This window comes from Eriocheir sinensis, unplaced genomic scaffold (genome assembly GCF_024679095.1).
Source record: "Eriocheir sinensis breed Jianghai 21 unplaced genomic scaffold, ASM2467909v1 Scaffold601, whole genome shotgun sequence".
In the NCBI taxonomy this organism is placed as follows: domain Eukaryota; kingdom Metazoa; phylum Arthropoda; class Malacostraca; order Decapoda; family Varunidae; genus Eriocheir; species Eriocheir sinensis.
In genome coordinates this window covers 109,194-125,625 of record NW_026111945.1, presented here as the reverse complement: position 1 = coordinate 125,625, position 16,432 = coordinate 109,194, and positions in this window count along the sequence as shown.

Genomic DNA, 16,432 nt, shown 5'->3' with positions numbered 1-16,432 from the left:
ATATCATAGTGAACTCCCGGTGATGGAAGCATTATTCTGTCTATTGGGAAACGTGTGGGAAGGAATTGGTGGCAGTGTAGTGGCTGGTTTGGTTTGGTGTGTTGGTTTGAGTGAGTTTGCACAAGAGGATTGGTTTGGTTGTGCTGTGAGTGAGTGGATGTCAGGAATGGTAATGGATGGAGTGTTAAGGGTCTATGGATGTGTAAGGAAGAGAGGCGGTAAATGTGTAGTTAGGTGAGGTTACTTGGTGTGTTGATTTGAATGAGTTTGTACGAGAGAGTGAAGTGAATGGAGAAGCGGTAAATACATAGGTGTTTGTGTTGGTTTGAGTGAGTTCGTACGAGAGAGTCGGTGAGGTTGTGGGACGCGGTGAGGGAATGGCGGAGAAGGTAATGAATGAAGTGATAAGAGCCTATGGGCTTGTAAAGAAGAGCAGCGGTAAATATATAGTTGGTTGTGTTGATTTGAGTGACTTGTACGAGAGAGTCGATGAGGTTGTGGGACGTGGTGCTGTGAGAGTGGATATCGGTGATGGTAATGGATGGAGTGATTAGGGTCTGTGGGCCTGTACAAAAAGGCGTCGTGAAATCTTGGCCATCGGAAGAAAACGTTACTGTGTTTACCGGTGTTGGATGAAAGCAAGAGGCATGGAATAGGTGGACAAAGATAGAAAATGGATGAAGTGATGAGGGTCTGTGGGCCTGTACAGAAAAGCGTCGTGAAATCTTGGCCATGGGAAGAAAAAGTTACTGTGTTTACCGGTGTTGGATGAAGGCAAGAGGCATGGAATAGGTGGACAAAGATAGAAAATGTTACTGGGTTTTCGTTGTTCGGGGGAGAGTTATATAAAAGGAAGAGGCGTGAAATACATGGCTAGAGTTAGAGGTTACTGTGTTTACTGGTGTTACGGGGAGAACGTTAGATGGAAGAGGCGTGAAATACATGGCCAGTGGTAGAGGTTACTGTGTTTACTGGTGTTAGGGGGAGAACGTTAGATGGAAGCGGCGTGAAATACATGGCCAGTGGTAGAGGTTACTGTGTTTACTGGTGTTACGGGGAGAACGTTAGATGGAAGAGGCGTGAAATACATGGCCAGTGGTAGAGGTTACTGTGTTTACTGGTGTTAGGGGGAGAACGTTAGATGGAAGAGGCGTGAAATACATGGCCAGTGGTAGAGGTTACTGTGTTTACTGGTGTTAGGGGGAGAACGTTAGATGGAAGAGGCGTGAAATACATGGCCAGTGGTAGAGGTTACTGTGTTTACTGGTGTTAGGGGGAGAGGGTTAGATGGAAGGGGCGTGAAATACATGGCCAGTGGTAGAGGTTACTGTGTTTACTGGTGTTAGGGGGAGAGGGTTAGATGGAAGAGGCGTGAAATACATGGCCAGTGGTAGAGGAGGTTACTGGTGTTACGGGGAGAACGTTAGATGGAAGAGGCGTGAAATACATGGCCAGTGGTAGAGGTTACTGTGTTTACTGGTGTTAGGGGGAGAGGGTTAGATGGATGAGGCGTGAAATACATGGCCAGTGGTAGAGGTTACTGTGTTTACTGGTGTTAGGGGGAGAGGGTTAGATGGAAGCGGCGTGAAATACATGGCCAGTGGTAGAGAAATTTACTGTTTGTCTACCGATGTTATTAGCCTAAAGAAATAAAGGGGTGAAATACATAACCAGTGATAGGAAGGGTAACTGTGTTTTTCCCTATGTTAGGAGGAGAAAGATAAATGAAAGAAAGAGGCGTCAAATACACGGCCAGTAGTAGAGTTGGTTACCGTGTTTCCCGATGTTAGTAGAAGTTAAACTAAAGAAATAGAGGCGTGAAATAAGGCCAGTGATAGAAAAGGTTGCTGTGTTTCCCGATGTTAGTAGAAGTTAAACTAAAGAAATAGAGGCGTGAAATAAGGCCAGTGATAGAAAAGGTTACCGTGTTTCCCGATGTTAGTAGAAGTTAAACTAAAGAAATAGAGGCGTGAAATAAGGCCAGTGATAGAAAAGGTTACTGTGTTTCCCAATGTTAGTAGAAGTTAAACTAATGAAATAGAGGTGTGAAATAAGGCCAGTGATAGAAAAGGTTACCGTGTTTCCCAATGTTAGTAGAAGTATAAACTAAAGAAATAGAGGCGTGAAATAAGGCCAGTGATAGAAAAGGTTACCGTGTTTCCCAATGTTAGTAGAAGTTAAACTAATGAAATAGAGGTGTGAAATAAGGCCAGTGATAGAAAAGGTTACTGTGTTTCCCGATGTTAGTAGAAGTTAAACTAAAGAAATAGAGGCGTGAAATAAGGCCAGTGATAGAAAAGGTTACTGTGTTTCCCGATGTTAGTAGAAGTTAAACTAAAGAAATAGAGGTGTGAAATAAGGCCAGTGATAGAAAAGGTTACTGTGTTTCCCGATGTTAGTAGAAGTTAAACTAAAGAAATAGAGGCGTAAAATAAGGCCAGTGATAGAAAAGGTTACTGTGTTTCCCGATGTTAGGAGGAGAAAGTTAGATGAAAGGAAGAAACCTGAATTATGTGGCCAGTGGTAGAGAAGGTTACTGTGTTTACTGGTGTTAGGAGTAGTGAGGGAGATGGAAGAGGCGACTTACATGGCCAGTGGTAGAGAAGGTTACTGTGTTTACTGGTGTTAGGGGGAGTGAGGGAGATGTAAGAGGCGACTTACATGGCCAGTGGTAGAGAAGGTTACTGTGTTTTTCGATTTTAGTAGAGAAAGTTAGACGAAAGAAAGAGAGGCATGACATACGTGGCGAAAGGTAGATAATGCTACTGTGATTCCGGTATTAGGAGGAGAAAGTTAGATGAGAGAGAGGCGGGAAATACGTAGCTGATAGTAGAAAAGGTGGAATATGTTTATTCGTGTTCGCGAGAGGAAGTTACATGACACTCTTGCATATTTAAACGTGACCTTGATTAGATATGAAGGAGATGAAGGAGAAAAGGTAGCGAAAGGTCAGCATAGAAGTAAACTGAGAGCAGATAGAGATTTTGGTGGACTTTTGAGTGAACAGAAACAGACGATTTTAAAATGAAATATACATAGATGAGGAGGGAAAGAACGTATTGGATAATGCTGAAGAGGGTTAGCTGTATGTAAAAAACGAACTATCAAAAGAATATGCGAGGAAAAGATAGAGATTGGTCAAAGTAGAAGCATATTGAGGGCAGAGTTTGGTGGAGTTTAGAGTGAATAGAAACAGAGGCTTTTGAAATGAGATACCAAAGAAATAGCAACAAAACAAAGAAATAGACCAAATAAACCAGAGAACATCAAAACGAAAAGAAGCAATATTGAACATTCTTTGTATAGGAAAAAAGAATATGGCGCGGTGGTACATACAAGGGAACAACACCTATAGTCCGACACATATATGCAGTCAGTCTGGGTGTGGCCCGAGCCTCTTCACAGCGCTGCCGCATCACCCCAATACATCACTCTCTCCCTCTTGTGTCACCTACGTACTACTTCAAATTTGTCAGCGCTGTGGCCAGAGAACTCCCCGAGCGAGCCACGACTAAACTGATTAAAGAGCTCAGTCGGCCTATAAGATTGTAGGCCTATTTGTAAGCCAATTTTCCTTTTATAAGCCATCATAATCCTTCTGTATCCGTGTCTATATAATCTTGTGAGGAATACTGGAAAAAACGAAAGAGGGGGCATTTTAAGAGAAATACTGGAAAAATTGATAGAAGTAGCATTTTAAGAGAAATACTGTTAAAATGAAAGAAGGGGCATTTTAAGAGGAATACTGGAAAAACGAAAGAGGGAGCATTTTAAGAAGAATACTGGAAAAATGATAGAAGGAGCATTTTACGAGGAATACTAGATAAATGAAGTAGATGTATATTAACAGGAGAAAATGAGATGAAAGGGTGATGTTAAGAGTAAGTGTGGCCGGGAAGAGTTGTGGAAGAGGAGTGTTGTTGCGTGACTGAGGAACGAAGCAACACACGCCGAGGCAATAGTGACGCTGAGGGGAATTTATGTGAACGGACGCAGAGATGAGACTCGCATGTCGACGGGAATACATGTGGCGTAACAGGAGATAGAGGAGACGAGAACAGTAGCTAGTTGGTGGGTACAGTAATCACCCAGCCGTTGTTCTCTTATCGTTGGGGCAATGCTCGGTGTTGTTAGACGCTTCTGCCTTTCACATCAACTATTTCCAAAGGCCAAAAAGGAGATCAGTCGGGTTTTTATGAGTGGTATTTTAGGGTCACGGTACAGAGGAAGGGTCAAACTACCACCAGGGTCATACAACTACATACCCCTGGAAATGCCCAAAACCTCTACGAAAGCCTTGTCGAGTATGTGTGCTTGGGCGGCGAAATGTTTTATAATTCGACCCTGTGTAAGAGAGGAGGAAAATAACGTTGTAATTAAAGCAAATCGTTGGGCCAGTCTAGATATTGGACGTTGAGACAAAGTTTAGAAAAAGCGATTTTCACCCTCCCACCACATTATTTACTTCCATGCGTCGCTCCAATAAAGACAACCACACCGTCAACATAGGATCAAGACATATATTAACATGAGCATGGACACGGAGACAGTTGAGAATCAGCAGAGTTTAGAAATATCAACATTCTCCCTCCCACTCCATATTTTTTTTTCCAGGCACACTATCAGTGCCGGATTAAGACATACATTAGCCTTCCGCTGTGCCTGGTAAACCTGCTTTTTCATGCGGAGACAGAGTTTAGAAACAGCAACATTCTCCTTCCCACTCCATCTTTATTTCCATGTGTTGCTTTAATAAAGACAGACACACAATCAATGCTGAATCAAGACACATATTAGCCCTCCGCTGTGCCTGGTGGAGCTGCTTTCTCACGCACTCTGCGCCCAAAATTGCACGACGCCGGAAGTCATTTATCCATTTGCCAGATTAGCTCCCGGCAACATGATGCGGGAAGGATTTGCGCACCGATATTAAGGTGGCCCACGCTCCCGCACGGCCGCTCCGGGATACAAGGTCTTGCGGCGAGGCTCGGGCTGGGAATTGGCGAACACAAGTGATTTGCAGCCGCGGAATTTTTACAGGCTTCGACGAGCAAACTTCCACGCCCTCACGCCAGCACACACACACACACACACACACACACACACACACACACACACACACACACACACACACACACACACACACACACACACACACACAGATTGATAGATAGTTTATTCACCACTGTATTTGAATATAAATGTCGATATTACATAATCCTTAAAAACTAACTTTACATAAACATTATCACCCATTTTTTTTTCATATGCTTCCGCCCTTGAGCTGCTTCGTTTGCTGTCCCATCTAAATTTTCCTTATTTCCTTTATTTCCTGGATTAGTTAGCTGACTTCTAGTCTTCCATTAGAAAGATACAATTTATTTTAATTTTAGCCGTTTTTTTCTTCCACAGACTTTGCTAACAATCTTTAATTTTTCTAGTTTCCTTTCCTTTCTTTCCTTTACTCTTAGCAGTTTTTGCTTTTAGCACTTTTTCATACACCTTACAAACAGTCTTTTCTTGTTTCCTTCACTTTCTGCACTTTTAGATCTATTTTTTTCATATACTTTCCTTTCACATTATTTTCTTTCCCTGTCTTCCTTTCCTTTGTTTCCTGGATTATGTGGTTGACTTTTGCTCTCCTATTAGAAAGATATACAGTTTACTTATACCTCTTTTTTTATTCCATACACTTTGCTTACACAGTCTTTTATTTTCATACTTTCCCTTCCTGTGTTTCCTTCTCTTTTAGCAGTTTTTTCTTCCATATACTTTCACCTTCTTTCATTTTCTCATTGTTCCCTCTTGTTTCCTCCACTATCAACACTGTCAGCTCTGTTCTTCTTTCATTCACTCATCTTACACGGCTTTCTCATTTTCTATTTTTCTTTTCTTTGTTTAATTTGTTTCCCGGATTAGTTAGCTGACTCTCACTCTGCTATTAGAAAAATGTTGTTCATTTTTAGTTCTATTTTTTCTTCCATACACAAAGCTTACCCAGTCTTTTATTTTCCTTGTTTCCTTTCCTTTGTTTCCTTCTCTTTTAGCACTTTTTTCTTCCATGCACTTTACTTACACCGTTTTATGTTCTTATTTTCCTCTCTTGTTTCCTCCACTATCAGCACTGTCAGCTCTGTTCTTCTTCCATACACACATCTTACACGGCTTTTCTTTTCCTGTTTTCCTTTTCTTTGTTTAATTTGTGTCCTGGATTACTTAATTGACTCTTATTTTCCTATTAGAAAGATACAGTTTACTTCTACCTCTATTTTTTTTCTTTTATACACTTTGTTAATGTTGTCTTTTATAACCTTATCTTCCTTTCCTTCGTTTCCTTCACTATTAGCTCTGTTAACTCATTTTTTCATCCATGCATTCATCTTACACAGCCTTCTCTTTTCTTATTTTCCTTTCCATTGTTTCCTTCCCTCTTAACTATTTATCTTCCATACAGTTCCCTTACACTGTCTTTTCTTGTTTCATTCACTTTCATCACTTTTAGCTCTATTTTTCTTTCAAATACTTTTCTTTTCCTGTCTTCTTTTCCTTTGTTTCCTGGATTCTGTACTTGACTTACTCTCCTATTAGAAAGATACAGTTTACTCTTTGCTCTATTTTTCTTCCATTCACAAAGCTTACACAGACTTTTATATCCCTATCTTTTCCTTTGTTTCCTTCACTGTTAGCCGCGCCGGGTGACGATCGCAGTCCAGCCTCCTCAATAATAAGGAAGGTTCTCTGCGCGTCTGAGGGTAAACACACACACGGCCTTTCCACACTCCAGGCAGCTGACAGGCGGGATGCAGCGGAGTCACGGGGGACGCAGCCGCCGAGAACACGTGTATGCTCGCCTCCCTTTACGCCGAGACGTTTGCCCACTTTATGTTTTCGTCTTATTTGCAACACTTGCAGAAAAGCTGTAACATGACGCACTTTTGCTCGTCTCTTTGTTTCGTACGTTTTTCCTTTGTGCATATAGAATCGTCGACTATGTGGCTGACTTGTACTTTCCTATTAGCAAGATAGTTTTTACTTTCATTTCCCAAAAGCAGGATATAGTTTGCTTTTAAGGACATACGGACATAAAGAGACCATAAAAGGCCAGACGTGCTACACAAGGCAGCTCCAAATTCCCGTCCCGTCCATAAATGCATCTGGTCTCCGTTCAAGGTTCCTATAGTGTTTGCCTCACTGTTACTTTCAGTTACTCTCTTAAAGCAAGATAAAATGTGATGTTAGTAAATTTGCAGATGATACCAAGATCGGTAGAGTAATTGAGTCGGATCAGGACGCTAGTATTCTCCAAGGTGAACTCAACAGATTATATGACTGGGCGGATAAATGGCAGATGGAGTTCAATGTAGGGAAGTGCAGTATTCTGAGTGTAGGTAGGAACAACCCCTCACATAACTATTGCTTAAATGACACTCTCATAAGTAATTCTGGGTGCGAGAGGGATTTAGGGGTCTTAGTGAGCTCTAATCTCCGTCCAAGGGCACAATGCATTCAAGCTAGAAATCGAGCTAATAGGGTGCTGGGATTTATTTCAAGGAGCGTAAGCAACAGAAGCCCCGAAGTCTTCCTCAAACTATATTTAGCATTAGTTAGACCTCATCTTGACTATGCGGTTCAGTTCTGGTCACCCTACTATAGAATGGATATCAAAATGTTAGAATCGGTGCAGAGGAGGATGACTAAGATGATTCAGGGGTTGAGAAACTTGCCATACGAGGAAAGACACAAACAGTTAAACTTGCATTCTCTAGAAAGGCGAAGGGTGCGTGGAGACATGATCGAGGTTTATAAATGGATGAAGGGCTTTAATAAGGGAGACATTCATAAGGTTTTGTTGGTAAGAGAACCGGGCAGGACACGAAGTAACGGGTTTAAACTGGATAAATTCAGATTCAACAGGGACATAGGCAAAAATTGGTTTACTAACAGGGTGGTGGATGAGTGGAATAGGCTTAGCAGTCATGTGGTGAGTGCCAATACAATTGTCACATTCAAAAATAGACTAGATAAATTCATGGACAGCGATATTAGGTGGGGTTAGATACACGGGAGCTTAGGGTCAAAGGAGCTGCCTCGTACAGGCCTACCGGCCTCTTGTAGACTCCTGCGTTCTTATGTTCTTATGTTCTTAAAGGTATAGTAAAGCTGGGAACATATGCTAGAGCTGCGCGTGGCGGCGGTGCTCATTTCCGTCCCGTTATCCCTTTGAGCCCGTGGTGGAACAGAACCCCAAATAGAGTTCTTTTATTTTATTATCCTGTAAGCAAGACATGGTTTATTTATTTTAGTTTCCTATAAGGAAAACACTATCGAAAAGAAGTCGCTTACATGGACGCTTCGGCGTGGCACGGATTTCCTCTTTCCCTCTGTGTTTTTTCCTTTTTCCCTGCAACGGCGGAACACGGCAGAGAAGTGTTACATGTGTTACTCTTTTTTTTTTTTACAGAAAAGGAGACAGTTCAAGGGCGTGAAAAAAAAGAAAGAAAAAGAAAAAAAAAGACCGCTAATTACTGCTCCTGAATAGAGTACAGAGAAGTGGCCAAAAAGTGAGGTCAATTTCGGGAGGAGAGGTGTCCAGATACCCTCCTCTTAAAAGAGTTCAAGTCGTAGGCAGGAGGGAATACAGATGAAGGAAGATTGTTCCAGAGTTTACCGGCGTGAGGGATGAAAGAGTGAAGATGCTGGTTAACTCTTGCATAAGGGGTTTGGACAGTATAGGGATGAAGCCCCGTATAATTTGTATCACAAGGCCCCGCTGAAAAATGTCACTCACGGAGCCGCTTTGATGCCACGTTTTGGCTCTTTCCTCTCTTTATATATTTTGCAATTTCAGCCGTTTTCCATTCATCAACGTGAAGCCAAATTTTCTTTTAGAGGCGTCAGTATAAAGCCTATTCAGTATTGATCACAAGGCCTTACCGATAAAATACTGTCACTATAGCGTATGCCCCTAACTTTTCTTTCATGTCCTATGTTACTCGGTGAAGCAGTTACGTTAATATTACCGTCATGCCATTTAAATTTTCCTATGGGACTCATATATCAACCTTTTCAATAACTTATATTCTTTCACTGCAACACCTATGAAGCCCTTGCAGTATATATAGACCACGTGTAGAGCCAGATCAAAGAGAGTAAAATCCACCGTTCAGCTGTAGATCATCAAGACGTATAGACTGATATTTTACATTCGTTTGCTGTTTGTTATTTGCGAGAACTGACCGACTAACCTGCCCATTGTTTGTCCATCACCGCGGCTCCCCCTTTTGTGTTTGCTTGCCATGAATGATGTTTTGAACGATCTAGTGACGAGAGGAAAACAACTATGGCCTTAGTTGTTTGGTAATGATAGAGTAAGTGTTTTGAAATGTGACTTTAGGAGAGTAATTTGTTGCGTATTGTGACTATAGTAAGTGAAAATGCGTTTGACATTTCCGTAGAGTTTTTGGTACTAGTCGTTTTAACACACACACACACACACACACACACACACACACACACACACACACACGTACGAACCGGGAAATTTACTCGGAGGCCATCCGGAAAGAGGAAATGTCAATGTAAGTGCAGGAAGGGCGAGGAGGAGGAGGAGGAGGAGGAGGAGGTATGAAGAAGGAGATGGAGCATGAAGATGAGCTAAGGAGGTTGGAGAGGAAGGGAAAAGTGCAGAGAGGAGGCTTGTGATGGCGGAGACGTGCTGGGAATGGAAAAAGAGTGGGAAATTAAAGGGAAAATAATCAATAATAATAATAATAATAATAATAATAATAATAATAATAATAATAATAATAATAATAATAATAATAATAATAATACGGATATTATTATTGAATGATTTGTAAGGATGGTTTCAGATTTTTCTCAGTGAAGTCGTTGGGCGCGCAAGACAAATATTGTGTTTGTTTATTTATTCACTCTAGTTTCTCTTTTCATTTTTCGCTCGGCTTCTGAACCATTCTTCCTTGTTTGTTTCCTTCCCGTCTGAGCAAAATAATGTGTGGCTACGTTATATGTTTATTAATTTTTCTTCCTTCTTCATTCGTCGCTCCAAACACTCAACCCCTAAATCTTGCTTCCGTTCGCTTTCTTTTTATTTCATTCTTCCTTATAAATCCCTCAACTTCGGTCTGGGGCCAACTACTAGTACTAGGCCCGACCAAGAAAGCCTACGCGCGCCATAAGGGAAACGAGAAAAAGAAATAATAAAAAATCCGTGTTTCCTCTTTCCGTGCGTGGTAAAATAAGAAGCTTTCGGTGAAGGTCGCTATAGCAGCTTTTAAAGACGCTCTTGGGACATTGCCTGAGCACGTCTGCCGCGAACTAAACCCATTCAGCAAGTGGCCGATTGTGAAGCCAGAAGAGCGATTGACAGAGGCCTGAGGTGTTTTTTTTTTCTCTCTCCTTTTTTAGATTTCCAGTCCGAGAGATCTTAAGTGAATAGGATGTTGGTAAAAGGGGTGAATAGGTACTCGCCGCTCCACCTTTTAATTGGGTTCGTCGGAGCCGCGTCGAATATTTCTTGAAAACCGTAACGAGAATGTTGATGAACGGGAAGTCTGCATTTTTCACGAGAGATTTTTCATAGAGTTTAGTTCTTTGCTCTTCTTTTGTTGTTTATTTGTTTGGGGATCGAAAAAATGCGTTCGTACCTACACATTGCGTTTAAAAAAATATGGATAGAAAGACAGCCATAGACAGATAGCCCGATAAAAGATAGATAAATGTAGACAGGTTGATTCAAAAGTATATAAGTGCTTACACATAGGTAGATAGATAGATAGATAATTAAATGAATAAAAGAGTATTTCGAGTGTTATAGAAATTGAAGAAGATAGATATATCTAGGCGGGTGAATAACTATAGAAAGATAGATATAGATAGATAGATAGATAGATAGATAGATAGATATATAGATAGATAGACGAATAGAAAGATAGATAGATATTTCGACTGATGTATGAACAGATTATAAAATAAATGGTGACAGTAAATAATTGAAATGAAATATAATAATGACAAAAATAAAATAATGAAAAATAAAATCTAAAAGAGAGAGAGAGATAAATTATGAGAAAGGAGGAGCCTCGAAAATTTATGGAGTTTTTGGCATATAAGTAGAGTCATATATATATATATATATATATATATATATATATATATATATATATATATATATATATATATATATATATATATATATATATATATATATATATATATATATATATATATATATATATATATATATATATATATATATATATATATATATATATATATATATATATATATATATATATATATATATATATATATATATATATATATATATATATATATATATATATATATATATATATATATATATGACAGAAATAGATTAATATATAGATGGATAGATATATACACAGATAGATAGATATAGTGATAGTAGGTAGGTAGACAGACGGATAGATAGACTTATATAACGTAAACGGATAATTATTTAGATCCTCGTGTTGCCTGGAAATGACCAAAGGAAGCAAAAGAAATGAAAGCGGGGCACCAAAACCGCCCCCTCGGGGAACGTGTGTTTTCTCTGAGAGGCGCGGAAAGACACTTCATCTCCTACCTCTGATATTAAATTCCTTTTTATTATCATTTATCACCTTTATATATGTCACCATGCGCTTGTGGGGAAGGATGTGTGTGTGTGTGTGTGTGTGTGTGTGTGTGTGTGTGTGTGTGTGTGTGTGTGTGTGTGTGCTTGCTCTTCATCGCTCCTCTCTTCATCATTATTCCGCACACTCGCGTCTTTCATTGGCAGGGAATATTATGTCTCTGTGCTCGGAGCTAAATCGCGTTAGGTCGATGCCGTGTGAGACGTGACGCAAGTTCTTCTTGTTAATTTGATTTCCCCGCGCGGAGGGAACTGTAAATGGACTAATTATCTCCCTGCACTGAGAGAGAGAGAGAGAGAGAGAGAGAGAGAGAGAGAGAGAGAGAGAGAGAGAGAGAGAGAGAGAGAGAGAGAGAGAGAGAGAGAGAGAGAGAGAGAGAGTGTAGGTGAATGTGTGTGTGTGTGTGTGTGTGTGTGTGTGTGTGTGTGTGTATCTATATATCTGTCTGTGTCTTTCGGCGTGTATGTGTGTGTGTGTGTGTGTGTGTGTGTGTGTGTGTGTGTGTGTGTGTGTGTGTGTGTTTGTCTGTATGTTTGTCTGTCTATCTGTCTATCCTGTGTCTGTGTCAAGTTGTTCCATACGTTGCGTGAGCTGGGTGCGGCGCACGTGTGTAAGCAGCGCTGGTGGCGATGTACTCGGTGACAATGGTTATTATTGGTACAGCTGTATTACCGGCCACGATTGGTGTCAGGCAGGGCTCACCAACATCCTGCCTACTGTTTATAATTTTTTGTGAATTTCATGATAAGTTTGATAAAGTCCAACTGCAGTCCAGACGGTTTCTTACAGTGGCTTCGTATACTCGTCATTATGGATGATACCGTCCTCCTCTCGACGACGCGCCACGGTATGGAACGATATCTTGCATTACTAAATCAGTTCTGCGTCAATAATGGCATGCTTGAGAATAACATCAAGACCAAGTTCTTTGCAATTCATTGCTTCTGTGGGGGATCGTGAACCATTCCGTGTCGGCGAGATGGAGGTGCGGTGGTGCGATAGTTACGTGTATCTGGGCAGTGTGTTTACGAGTAAGGGAACCCTGTCGTCTGCTATTGCCACCCACGCCCAAGCAAAGGTGTGCCACTTCTTGAAATTTGTGTCATTTTTAAGGAAAAATGTTGACATACCATTTTACGTTAAAAAGAAAATGTTTGAGGCAGCTTTGATGTCATCCATCCTGTATGGTTGTAAGTCCTGGTTCAATAGAGACCTGAGACCCGTAGAAAAACTGTATAACTGGGGTATTAAGCAGCTGCTTGGGGTCCGCATGACGACGTGTACGGACAGGCCTGTCTACACGAGCGGGCCTGATCGGCGGACTTGCCCGTTAACGGGCAAATTCTGGCGGGCCTGCCCGTGAATGTTGTCCACAAGACCGAAGCGATGAGCAGCCGGGCCTGCCCGACGATGTTGCCAGTAGCGGGTGGAGTGCGGTACGGTTGGCATTGCCAAGAAAAAAATTTTGTGCTCTATGATAATAGCGTTGTGCATCAAGAAGAAAAATAAGAAAAGGATATGGTGTAAAGATTGGTTAAAGAAAAGAAGTATGTTTGGAAGCACTGCAACAATACTTCATGAACTACAGAGTAGTGAGGAACACGACTTCAGAAATTACCTGAGGATGAGTGTAAGCACCTTTTACATGTTATTATCAAAGGTGGAGCCATACATAGTGAGGAAAGACACACTTATGAGAAACAGCATTACAGCAGAAGCTCGTCTGGAAGCAACTCTGCGATTTTTAGCAAGTGGGTCTACTTATTCGGAGTTGCGGTACAGTACACGCATATCAAAGCAAAGCTTGTCCCGTATAATACCAGAAACATGTATGGCCATATACGAGGTGCTGAAGGCTGACTACTTACAGGTAAGTGAATCTGTTATAAATATGTTACGTGTAAATAATGTTGTGACATTGTGATATAAGTAACTATACCTATATAATGGGTACTGATAATTAATTTGATGAGTCATATCTATTAACATTTCTGTCTCTCGTGTATATATAGACAGACTGACAGAGAGAGAGAGAGAGAGAGAGAGAGAGAGAGAGAGAGAGAGAGAGAGAGAGAGAGAGAGAGAGAGAGAGAGAGAGAGAGAGAGAGAGAGAGAGAGAGAGAGAGAGAGAGAGAGAGAGAGAGAGAGGTGGTAATAGAGTGTAGGGGTTTAGATAAACATATGTTGGTAGTTACACAATATCGCAGCTACATCATACTTCTTCCTTCTCTTATTTATTTTTTTCCTCTATAATGAAAGCTAAAATGTTGGTTTCCACTTAAAATGACAAGCGTAAGTGAAGCGTAAGTGCCTTCAGGACGTTTGCTAACGCAATAACTTATTACAGGAGGGTTTAAAACAATACCGTTCGATTCTACTACTTGTTTAGGAGATAATTGTACAGGCGAAAGACGATGTTTCATGGCCTCTGAAATGCATGGTAGTTTGTCAGCGACAATCCCAAGGTCGCGTTATACTCATAGGTAGTTAAGAGTGTTAGTGGGTAGCAAATTTTGTTGTATGAGCTAAACAAGAGTTGCCGACAATATTATGAAAGCTGATTTTAAAGAAATGTGTACCTGTGATATATTAATCACATAATTTATATAACTAAATCAATAAGAATTATGTATTATATTTTTATTATAATTAATATTGATTTGGTAACGTCATGGATTTGGGTGTTATATAGCATTTCAACTAATGAGAAAAATATATAAATGATTGGTAATATTTTATTGTGTAATACATAATTGACTTCATTGCATACTTATAGAATTTCAACTAATGAGAAAACTATATAAATGAGTGGTAATATTTTGTGTAATACACAACTGACTTAATTGCATACAATGCACATTCAAAACAATAAACAGACCATGCACTACGAAATAAATTAATATAATTCTGAACGAACTTGATGGATCTTTGAGCGCTTACATAGATACATACAAGTATGTATGTGATGTCGATGTACTTACATTTTGTCAATTACCTTTACCAAATAATAAAATTGTTACATGAGTACAGTTATTCTACGATCTTAGTAGACGACGAAAGCCTTCCAAGTCTACCGAGAAAAATTATATCCTGAACTAACTTCTGAGCATAAATCTGATTCTCAGTATTCATTTCCTTAAGATTATTTTCAACCACAGTTCCGAAAGCAGAAAACACATTTTCTGTTTGAGACAATGATCTAAGTTCGTCATAAGCCTTTTGCATTAGTTGAGTTTCATCAATAATCCTTTTGTGTGGCCTTTTTGCGGGTCGCGCACAAGAAGGTCCAGGCGCATGTGGGTCTGACACCACATGTTGACCAGCTGGGATGTCAGCAGTTCCAGGTGTTACCTCGGAAGCATCAGAAGCATCCAGCAGTGGGTCATTGAAGATCTAGAATATAAGAAACGGTGTTATACTTATTGTTATGTTATTGAATTACGTAATACGCACTTATAGATCGAAATTTTTATAGGAAAACATTACCAGTACCATTCACCTTAGTTTTTTTTTTTTTTTTCTTTACGTTTGACAGACCCCTACAACCCCAGATGAGTGGATGCGTGTGGCACATGGCTTCAAAACACGGTGGAACTTCCCGAACTGCGTCGGAGCCATTGATGGGAAGCATATCTTGATAAGACCTCCGCCTGACAGTGGCTCCTATTTCTATAACTACAAAGGCAGCCATAGTATAGTTCTCATGGCTATTTGTGATGCTAATTGTGAATTTTTATATGTTGATATTGGCTGCAATGGGCGAGTGTCAGACGGTGGTGTGTGGGATAATACACTTATCAGTAGCCGTATTGTCACAGATACAGCAGGTCTCCCTAGCGATAGAAAACCTCAAGGAAGTGACAGAATGCTACCATACGTATTTGTGGCAGATGACGCTTTCCCCTTGCAACGCCACATTTTGAAACCGTTCTCTCACCAGACCCAAAGTAATGAGGAACGCATTTTTTCTTATCGCCTATCTAGGGCTAGACGTACAGCAGAGAACTCCTTTGGGATTTTAGCTAATAGATTTAGAATCTTTCTGTCACCCATAAACCTGTCTCCAAACAAGGTTGAGGTCATAGTATTAGCATGTACTGCCTTACATAACTTTCTTAGACGTGATCATGTCACGCAATATACGCCTGAAGGGTCTTTGGATTGTGAGGATGTTGCAAGATGTACAATCCTCCCTGGTACATGGCGTGAAACTCCGGACCTGTTGCAGCTACAAAGAAAAGGACGAAACACAAGTACAGAAGCTCAAAGTGTACGCCATGACTTTATGGAATATTTCAATAATGAAGGTGCAGTGTCATGGCAGTACAAAGCTGTGCAAAATCATTCCACCACTTAAATATTTTCCTTTCTTCATTATCACACTTGTTACAATCGGATTATTTTTATAATTTTGTTTTGCAATAAAAACACAGATAATGTTACCTGAAGGTGTCATTTATATATTATTTTGTGTAAAATAAAATGTATAGTTCCATTAAATAACAGATGCAGTTATGTATTATGAATAACTTTTATTAATTGAATTTTCACTAATTTCTTAAACACAATGGGTATTGCTCGTATCAGCCATACTACTGAACTTCTCCAAGTTATCTATTCATAAAAACAAAGTCAGGTTGATTGCAATAGAAATTGTTAACCATGCAGTTGACTATTCACGAGAGAGAGAGAGAGAGAGAGAGAGAGAGAGAGAGAGAGAGAGAGAGCTTAGTCTTACCTCATTATCAGATGTT